Raw genomic sequence first — 10,631 nt, 5'->3', positions numbered from 1 at the left:
GCAGAATTTTTGCTTTCTTGGCCTTGTTTCAGAGAATATGAATGATAACAAAAAAGCTTTTTCTCCACTCATGGTTATTGGTTGGGTGAAGCCTTTTATTGTCAAACTACTGTGTTTTCTCTTTTTAAATCTTAATGACAACCAAAAACATCCAAATGACCCTGATCAAAAGTTCACATACCCTGGTGATTTTGGCTTGACAACATGCACAGAATTTGACACAAATGGGTTTGAATAAGTGAGTTTCTAGGATCCAGACAGACTCTTGCATCTTTCATCCAGCCACTGATATTTCTGGATTGTGAGTCATGGGGAAAGCAAAAGAATTGTCGACGGATCTACGGGAAATTGTAGTTGAACTGTATAACACAGGCTGGGCCGGCATTAGGGGCAGGCAGACTAGGTATCTGCATAGCGCCCCCACTCTCCCAGGGGCCCCCAGCCAGTGGCGTGCCGCTAATAGCGGAACTCCATGCGGTAGCTACGGGGCCTGTGAGTCAGCGGGGGCCGATGCCAGTGCCCGCCCCTTCCCTGCATCGCGTATTCAACTGTATCGGCATCATAGATGGAATTATACTATATGGGGGCATATGGGACTGCATTATACTATATGGGGGCATATGGGACTGTATTATACTATATGGAGGCATATGGGGCTGCATTATATACTATATGGGGGCATATGGGGCTATATTATACCATATGGGGGCATATGGGGCTGCATTATACTATATGGAGGCATATGGGGCTGCATTATACTATATGGGGGCATATGGGACTGCATTATACTATATGGGGGCATATGGGACTGCATTATACTATATGGGGGCATATGGGACTGTATTATACTATATGGAGGCATATGGTGCTGCATTATATACTATTTGGGGGCATATGGGGCTATATTATACCATATGGGGGCATATGGGGCTGCATTATACTATATGGGGGCTACATTATATTATATGGGTTTGCATTATACTGTATGTGGCCACGGCTGCATAATACTATATGGGGGCTACATTATACTGTATGGGGGTGTGGCTGCATTATACTATATGGGGGCATATGGGGCTGCATTATATTATATGGAGGCATATGGGGCTGCATTATACTATATGGGGGCATATGGGGAGTGCATTATACTATATGGGGGAATATGGGGCTGCATTATACTATATGGAGGCATATGGGGCTGCATTTCACGATATAGGGGCATATGGGGCTGCATTATACTGTATGGGTGCATATGGGGCTGCATTATACTATATGGGTGCATATGAGGCTGCATTATACTATTTGGGGGCTACATTATACTTTATGGGAAGCTGAATTATACTATATAGAGGCTACATTATATTATATGGGTTTGCATTATACTGTATGTTATACTGTATGTGGCTGTGGCTGCATTATACTATATGGGGGCTACATTATACTGTATGGGGGTGTGGCTGCATTATACTATATGGGGGCATATGGGGCTGCATTATACTATATGGAGGCATATGGGGGCTACATTATACTCTATGGGGGCTACTTTATACTCCATGCAGGCTACATTATACTCTATGGGGGCTACATTATACTCTGTTGGGGGCTGCACTATACTCTGTGGGGGTGGCATTATACTCTATAGCAGGGGTCCTCAAACTATGGCCCGCGGGCCACATGCGGCCCGCGGAGGATTTTTATCCGGCCCGCCGAGCTGTGGGCAGAGGAGAGCGGTGTCAGCGCCCGCCCTTCTCCCCCGCTCGCTCAGGGCACCGGCAGCCGGATACTTACCTCTCCCCGTGCCTCCGCAGATCCTCTGTCTTCCTGGTGCGCACTCCCTGTGACGTGTCAGGTCAGAGGGTGCGGTGACGTCTTTCCGCCGCGCCCTCCCCTGAGCCGTCACAGGCAGCGCAGAGCGGGGCGACGCTGGAGTACAGACCTGAGCAGCATCAGCAGGTGAGGAGGAGGGAGGTGAGTATTACATTTTTTTTTTAATGTATGGAGGCATGGGACATAATATTAGGGGGGACATCCTGCATGGGGCATTATATGGGGGGGGTGACATGCTGCATGGGGCATTATATGGGGGGGGGTGACATCCTGAATGGGGCATTATAACGACAGGGGAGTGATATACTGCATGGGGCATTATATGGGGGGGGGGGGTGACATGCTGCATGGGGCATTATATGGGGGGGGTGACATCCTGAATGGGGCATTATATGGGGGAGTGAAATGCTGCATGGGGCATTATATGGGGGGGTGACATCCTGAAAGTGGCATTATAACGACAGGGGAGTGATATCCTGCGTGGCGCATTATATGGGGGGGTGACATCCTGAAAGGGGCATTATAACGACAGGGGAGTGATATCCTGCATGGGGCATTATATGGGGGGGGAGTGACATCCTGCATGGGGCATTATATGGGGCGGTGACATCCTGCATGGGGCATTATATGGGGGAGTGACATGCTGCATGGGGTATTATATGGGGGGGCTGACATCCTGAAAGGGGCATTATAATGACAGGGGAGTGATATCCTGCGTGGCGCATTATATGGGGGGTGACATCCTGAATGGGGCATTATAACGACAGGGGAGTGACATCCTGCATGGGGCATTATATGGGGGGGTGACATCCTGCATGGGGCATTATAAAGACAGGGGAGTGATATCTCGCATGGGGCATATGGTTGGAGAAAGGGACATCCTGCATGGGGCATTATATGGGGGGTGACATCCTGCATGGGGCATTATAAGGGGGGAACAGCCTGTATGTGGCATTATAAGGGGGAAATAGCCTGCCTATTGAGGACCTATGCTGCCTATTGGGGACATTTACCTGCCCATTGAGGACCTATGCTGCCTATTGGTGACATTTACCTGCCCATTGAGGACCTATGCTGCCTATTGGGGACATTTACCTCCCCATTGAGGACCTATGCTGCCTATTGGGGACATTTACCTGCCTACTGGGGACCTATGCTGCCTATTGGGGACATTTATATGAGATAGGGAAAGTGGAAAGTTGGAAAAGTGTGGATATAAGAAAATTAAAATACATAAACTTTATTAATTAGTTAAAATCCTATAAATGTGAAATTACTCATGCATCTATAGATGCATATAAGGTAACCACTTACTGGTTGAAAAAGTGGTACCCACTAATAGATCTGGCTGGATGTAGTGTAGGGCAAATTATGGGACACCTCAGTCAAGTCCCTCTAATGTAGGACCGAGGTTATATATATATGTTAACCCCATATATTGGAATAGCCTGAATATGAATGTCAGGTGGAACAACTAAAGACACATATAGTTGCTATGATAGCAAAATGTACATGTATCAATCTGCCATAGGGCATTGCTATTCACCACCTGACAGACATATATATGTATATATGTATAGGCTCGCTTGAATCCAATTGTTTTAAATATTAACAGTGGGAGATGTCAGAAATCAGCACTCGCCTTCTGTTCAATCACACAATTGCACAGTACGTGTATTTAGGCTGCTATTAATGAGCCGGCACTGTTCAAAATCATTAGCAGGAGGAGATCACACTGACAAGCGATTGTCTCCTCTGTTACACTGAGGGGCCGAACACTGCGGCTATACTCTATATGATCCGCTACAGCTAAGGGTGCTGACACAGTTCTCCCTTATTATAATGCTGCCATATTATGCATATTCCTAGGGTAGATTCTCATTCCCCCCTACACTATCATGCCGCTCAGATAAATTCCCTGACGCGCGTTTCGCCGGTATACCGGCTTTTTCCTAAGGGTCACCTTATAGAGTATAGCCGCAGTGTTCGGCTGTTTGAGTCGGACACATCAAACACGTGTGCAGCTACGAGACAGCGGACTGCTCAACACTGCAGCGATCAGCTGTTTGTGCTGGGCATGCCGGCACGTGCGTGCAGGGAATGAGACAGGGGACAATATATTATTCCTCACTCGGGCGATCAATTGTACAGCTGGACAGGCTGAATCACAGTGTGATCGTTAACCTCTGACATGCGAGGAGCCGCTTGGTGCAGCGAACGGCCCCTCAGTGTAACAGAGGAGACAATCGCTTGTCAGTGTGATCTCCTCCTGCTAATGATTTTGAACAGTGCCGGCTCATTAATAGCAGCCTAAATACACGTACTGTGCAATTGTGTGATTGAACAGAAGGCGAGTGCTGATTTCTGACATCTCCCACTGTTAATATTTAAAACAATTGGATTCAAGCGAGCCTATACATATATACATATATATGTCTGTCAGGTGGTGAATAGTAATGCCCTATGGCAGATTGATACATGTACATTTTGCTATCATAGCAACTATATGTGTCTTTAGTTGTTCCACCTGACATTCATATTCAGGCTATTCCAATATATGGGGTTAACATATATATAACCTCGGTCCTACATTAGAGGGACTTGACTGAGGTGTCCCATAATTTGCCCTACACTACATCCAGCCAGATCTATTAGTGGGTACCACTTTTTCAACTAGTAAGTGGTTACCTTATATGCATCTATAGATGCATGAGTAATTTCACATTTATAGGATTTTAACTAATTAATAAAGTTTATGTATTTTAATTTTCTTATATCCACACTTTTCCAACTCTCCCCTTTCCCTATCTCATATGACTACTTTGGTGTACACCTGTGGATATAGATCTGATGAGAATAGACTATTCTTTTGACTATTGGGGACATTTACCTGCCTATTGGGGACATTTACCTGCCTATTGGGGACCTATGCTGCCTATTGGGGATATTTACCTGCCTATTGGGGACATTTACCTGCCTATTGGGGACATTTACCTCCCCATTGAGGACCTATGCTGCCTATTGGGGACATTTACCTGCCTATTGGGGACATTTACCTGCCTATTGGGGACCTATGCTGCCTATTGGGGACCTATGATGCCTGTTGGGGACATTTACCTGCCTATTGAAATACCGGTTTATCTAACTTTACTTGTTCTTCATTTTAAAAATGATATTTGTTCCTGTATTGTTTTTTTTTACGTTAAAATAAGATATGTGCAGTGTGCATAGGAATTTGTTCATAGTTTTTTAAAAAAAAACTATATTCCGGCCCTCCAATGGTCTGAGGGACAGTGAACTGGCCCCGTGTTTAAAAAGTTTGAGGACCCCTGCTCTATAGGCTGTGTATTATATTGCATGTACTAAATGGGGGCTGCATTATACTGTATGGAGGACTATGGGGAGTGCATTATACTGTATGGAGGACTATGTGGGGGCCATTATACTGTATGGAAGACTATGTGGGGGCCATTATACTGTATGGAGGACTATGTGGGGCCCATTATTCTGTATGGAGGACTATGGGGAGTGCATTATACTGTATGGAGGACTATGTGGAGGCCATTATTCTGTATGGAGTGTAACATACCTGGCGGCGTCTTTGCATAGTGGTCCATCTCCCACTGTGCAAGAGCGCGCACTTGATCTCCAATCCAGAATGTCTCTCTGGCTTCCCTCCATGCTGTCTGTTTGCTTCTCTTTCTGCTGCTTAAGGGCGGCGCCCGATCACTTCCTGCTTTTTGTACCTGCTGCAGGCACACCCCTTGTGCGTCCTCAGCCTATTGCTGTCTGTCACCTGGTATTTAACCCAGCTGCTCCAATGAATCCCTGCCTGAGCATTGTGTTTCATTCAGTGTGGTCTTTCACTCTGAATGTGCCAGGTCCCCTTCTGTGTTCTCTTGTCTGCCTATCCTGGAGGCTGTATTTCCAGGCCTGTCTGAACACGTTCCTTGCCTGTTCGTCTCGCCTTCTAGGGGCCGCATACCTAGACCCGCTCCTGTATCTTGTCTGTCCTGTCTGAACACGCTCCTAGCCTGTTCCTCCCGCCTTCTAGGGGCTGCATTCCTAGACCCGCTCCTGTATCTAGTCTGTCCTGTCTGAACACGCTCCTGGCCTGTTCCTCCTGCCTTCTAGGGGCTGCATTCCTAGACCCGCTCCTGTATCTTGCTACTGTGTCTGTTCTTGTCTGTATACTCTTCTAGCCTGTTTTCCCGTGTTTCTCTATGTCCGTACCTTTCCTTTTTCTGCAGAGTCTGAACTCGTACCTAACTCCTGCTCGTTGTCACTGTACTCCCGTTTGTGAGTTTGTGGTCCACTCGCTACTTCACTGCAAGTACCCTGTGGGTATCTGGTTCCGCCTTTCCCTTCCTGTCTGTTCCGTGTGAACAGAGCCCTGTCCCCCCTGCTCTGCCTTGCTCACCGCTCCGGCTGTTCTAGCCTGCTCTGCCTTTGCTCACCGCTCCGGCGGTTCTAGCCTGCTCTGCCTTTGCTCACCGCTCCGGCGGTTCCAGCCTGCTGTGCCTTTGCTCACCGCTCCGGCAGTTCCAGCCTGCTCTGCCTTTGCTCACCGCTCCGGCGGTTCTAGCCTGCTCTGCCTTTGCTCACTGCTCTGGCGGTTCTAGCCTGCTCTGCCTTTGCTCACCGCTCCGGCGGCTCTAGCCTGATCTGCCTTTGCTCACCGCTCCGGCGGTTCTAGCCTGCTCTGCCTTTGCTCACCGCTCCGGCGGTTCTAGCCTGCTCTGCCTTTGCTCACCGCTCCGGCGGTTCTAGCCTGCTCTGCCTTTGCTCACCGCTCCGGCGGTTCTAGCCTGCTCTGCCTTTGCTCACCGCTCCGGCGGTTCTAGCCTGCTCTGCCTTTGCTCACCGCTCCGGCGGTTCTAGCCTGCTCTCCCTTTGCTCACCGCTCCAGGCAGCCTTGTCCTGCTCTCCCTTTGCTCACCGCTCCAGACGGCCTTGTCCTGCTCTACTCTTGCTCACCGCTCCAGGCGGTCTTGTCCTGCTCTACTCTTGCTCACCGCTCCAGGCGGCCTCGTCCTGCTCTGCTCTACTCTTGCTCACCGCTCCAGGTGGCCTCGTCCTGCTCTACTCTTGCTCACCGCTCCAGGCGGCCTCGTCCTGCTCTACACTTGCTCACCGCTCCAGGCGGCCTCGTCCTGCTCTACTCTTGCTCACCGCTCCAGGCGGCCTCGTCCTGCTCTATTCTCACTCACCGCTCCAGGCGGTCTCGTCCTGCCCTGCTCTCGCTCACCTCTCTGGGCGGCCTCACTCTGCTGTGTTTGTCCGCCACATCTGTGGTTCTGTTCCTGAGTCCCAGTGTGTACTGGGTCCTATCCCGCCTGTGTTCCTACCTGCTAGCGCCTCCCTGTCTGCACTCTAGCCGTGCTTGCCTGTACCCCCCTGCCTGCATACCCGCCTGCCTGCATACCAGTCGTGCCTGCCTATACCCACCAGTCTGTGTGCCAGCCTAACCAGTCTGTTCCTGTATTCCCCTGTGTGGGTCAACAGCCGTGTCCGGGGTCTGTCCTGGAGTAGCACCTGGTCCCTCTGCTCGGTTCCTCCTTGGTGCACTGGCGTCGTATGCCGTCGTGCGACCCTGGTCGGATCAGGTGAATACCTAGTTACGCCCCTCCAGGCATTCACTCTCCGGCACGGTCCAGTGGAATCACACGCACATGCCGCTCAGCCCGGGCGTGTGCATTACAGCATGCTCAGGCCATGGTTCCCGTTGAGCCCCACGGCCTTCGCTCTCTGAGACGTTTTCCAGCGAATACGTGCATTAAAAATAAATAAATATTTTTTTTTTTCTCTAGCTGAGTTCCAGGCGAATTACGCACCCGTCCAGATGGATCTATCTGCTCTCGTTCCTGCGGATCCGCCACGTTACTATGGGGATCCAAGACAGAGTCGTGCATTTGTGGAACAATGCATGCTACACTTCAAGTTCTACCCTCTATGTTTTCCCACAGATCGGGTTAAGGTGGGATTCATGATGTCTTACCTAGCGGGTGATGCCTTGAATTGGATCACCCCCCTATGGGACGCACAGGATCCTATCGTCCTGGACATAATGGCCTTCCTGGTGGCCTTTCTAATGGTCTTCGATGATCCTAACCCGGAGGCTCCTGCTGAAGCTTCACTTCCCAATATCCCGAAGCAGCCCCGATGGGTAATGTGTGTGGGTAGCGCAATAGTCCTCCAGCCCAATGAGACTACTGCCCACCCAGAATCCTCACAGGGTGACTACGCTCTCTGGAATACTTCTCCCAACCTCAAGAGGCAGTCCAGACGTGCTAGACGTAGAGGCAAGCCGTCACGCCAGGGTCTGTCCTCCCTGAGACCTCCTGACCCCAACCTTCAAGTCCCTACTGAAGCTTCATCTCCCTGTATCCCGGAGAAGCCCCAACGGGTAATGTGCGTGGGTAGTGCATCAGTTCTCCTGCCCGAAGAGACTACTGCCCATCCAGACTCCACACAGGAGAACTTCCTGCATCCGGCATCAGATACTTCACCCACTTTAACTAGTATGCATGTCCAAGGATGCTCCGAAGCTGTGATTACCTCCGAGTCTGTGCACCTCTACTACCTGGCGGAGGACCCCCTGTTGCCTCCTGAATCCTCCGAGATACCACTCGATGACAAATGGAGAGAGACTTCTCTACACCCGGTACTCGATACTTTGTCCGCTCCGTCCTGTGAGCCTGACAATGGGTACCCCAAAGTGGTAGTTACCCCCGAGTCTCTGCACCCCTCCGACCAGGCGGAGGACCTCCAGTTGTCTCCAGAACCCTTCGGGGTGCTACCTGGTAGCGAAAGGACAGAGACTCTCCTATACTCTGTACCTGATACCTCGCTCGCTTCGTCCAGTGCGTTCAACCTAGTGTACTCCGAAGCAGAGGTTACTCCCGAGTCTCTACACCCCTCCGACCAGGCGGAGGACCTCCAGTTGTCTCCAGAACCCTTCGGGGTGCCACCTGGTGGTGAAAGGACAGAGACTTTCCTATATCCTGGATCTTATACCTCGCTTGCTTCATCCAGTGAGTCCGACCTAGTGTACTCTGAAGCAGAGGTTACCCATGAGTCTCTACACCCCTCTGACCAGGCGGAGGACCTCAAGTTGTCTCCAGAACCCTTCGGGGTGCCACCTGGCGGTGAATGGACAGAGACTTTCCTATACTCGGCACCCGATGCCTCGCCTGCTTCGTCCAGTGAGTCCGACCTAGTGTACTCTGAAGCAGATGTTTTCCCCGAGCCTCTGCACTCTTCTGACCCGGCGGAGGACTTCCAGTTGTTTCCTGAATCCTCCGGGGTACCATCAGATAACAAAGAGACAGTGACTTTTTCTCACCCTGTACCTGATAACCCGTCTATTTCTTCCTGTGAGTTTGACAAGATATACCTCGAATCAGAGATTACCCCCAAGTCTCTGCTCCCCTCCAACCCGGTGGAGGACTTCCAGTTGTCTCCTGTACCCTCTGGGGTGCCACCTGAAAATCTATGGAGAGAGACTTCCTTGTGTGCTGTTCCTGGTACTCCACCCATTTCGTCTGTTGCTGAGGATGGCTGGATAGGAGGTAGCATCCTAGCTACCCAGAGGAGACCTGTTTTTCCGGTGGACAGTGGAAGTGATCTCCTTGAAGTGAAGGATTGGCGCTCGAATTCCCTGCGGAACATTCTGGCAGGCCTGAAGAAGAGGGGGCGTAAGGGGGGGGTACTGTAACATACCTGGCGGCGTCTTTGCATAGTGGTCCATCTCCCACTGTGCAAGAGCGCGCACTTGATCTCCAATCCAGAATGTCTCTCTGGCTTCCCTCCATGCTGTCTGTTTGCTTCTCTTTCTGCTGCTTAAGGGCGGCGCCCGATCACTTCCTGCTTTTTGCACCTGCTGCAGGCACACCCCTTGTGCGTCCTCAGCCTATTGCTGTCTGTCACCTGGTATTTAACCCAGCTGCTCCAATGAATCCCTGCCTGAGCATTGTGTTTCATTCAGTGTGGTCTTTCACTCTGAATGTGCCAAGGTCCCCTTCTGTGTTCTCTTGCCTGCCTATCCTGGAGGCTGTATTTCCAGGCCTGTCTGAACACGCTCCTTGCCTGTTCGTCTCACCTTCTAGGGGCCGCATACCTAGACCCGCTCCTGTATCTAGTCTGTCCTGTCTGAACACGCTCCTGGCCTGTTCCTCCCGCCTTCTAGGGGCTGCATTCCTAGACCCGCTCCTGTATCTTGCTGCTGTGTCTGTTCTTGTCTGTATACTCTTCTAGCCCGTTTTCCCGTGTTTCTCTATGTCCGTACCTTTCCTTTTTCTGCAGAGTCTGAACTCGTACCTAACTCCTGCTCGTTGTCACTGTACTCCCGTTTGTGAGTTTGTGGTCCACTCGCTACTTCACTGCAAGTACCCTGTGGGTATCTGGTTCTGCCTTTCCCTTCCTGTCTGTTCCGTGTGAACAGAGCCCTGTCCCCCCTGCTCTGCCTTTGCTCACCGCTCCGGCGGTTCTAGCCTGCTCTGCCTTTGCTCACCGCTCCGGCGGTTCTAACCTGCTCTGCCTTTGCTCACCGCTCTGGCGGTTCTAGCCTGCTCTGCCTTTGCTCACCGCTCCGGCGGTTCTAGCCTGCTCTGCCTTTGCTCACCGCTCCGGCGGTTCTTGCCTGCTCTGCCTTTGCTCACCGCTCCGGCGGTTCTAGCCTGCTCTGCCTTTGCTCACCGCTCCGGCGGTTCTATCCTGCTCTGCCTTTGCTCACCGCTCCGGCGGTTCTAGCCTGCTCTCCCTTTGCTCACCGCTCTAGGCGGTCTCGTCCTGCCCTGCTGTCGCTC

The sequence above is a fragment of the Phyllobates terribilis genome, unplaced genomic scaffold (genome assembly GCF_046119375.1).
Source record: "Phyllobates terribilis strain yellow unplaced genomic scaffold, ASM4611937v1 Scaffold_5__5_contigs__length_657084704, whole genome shotgun sequence".
NCBI lineage: Eukaryota > Metazoa > Chordata > Amphibia > Anura > Dendrobatidae > Phyllobates > Phyllobates terribilis.
Note: the sequence above shows the minus strand (reverse complement) of the source record.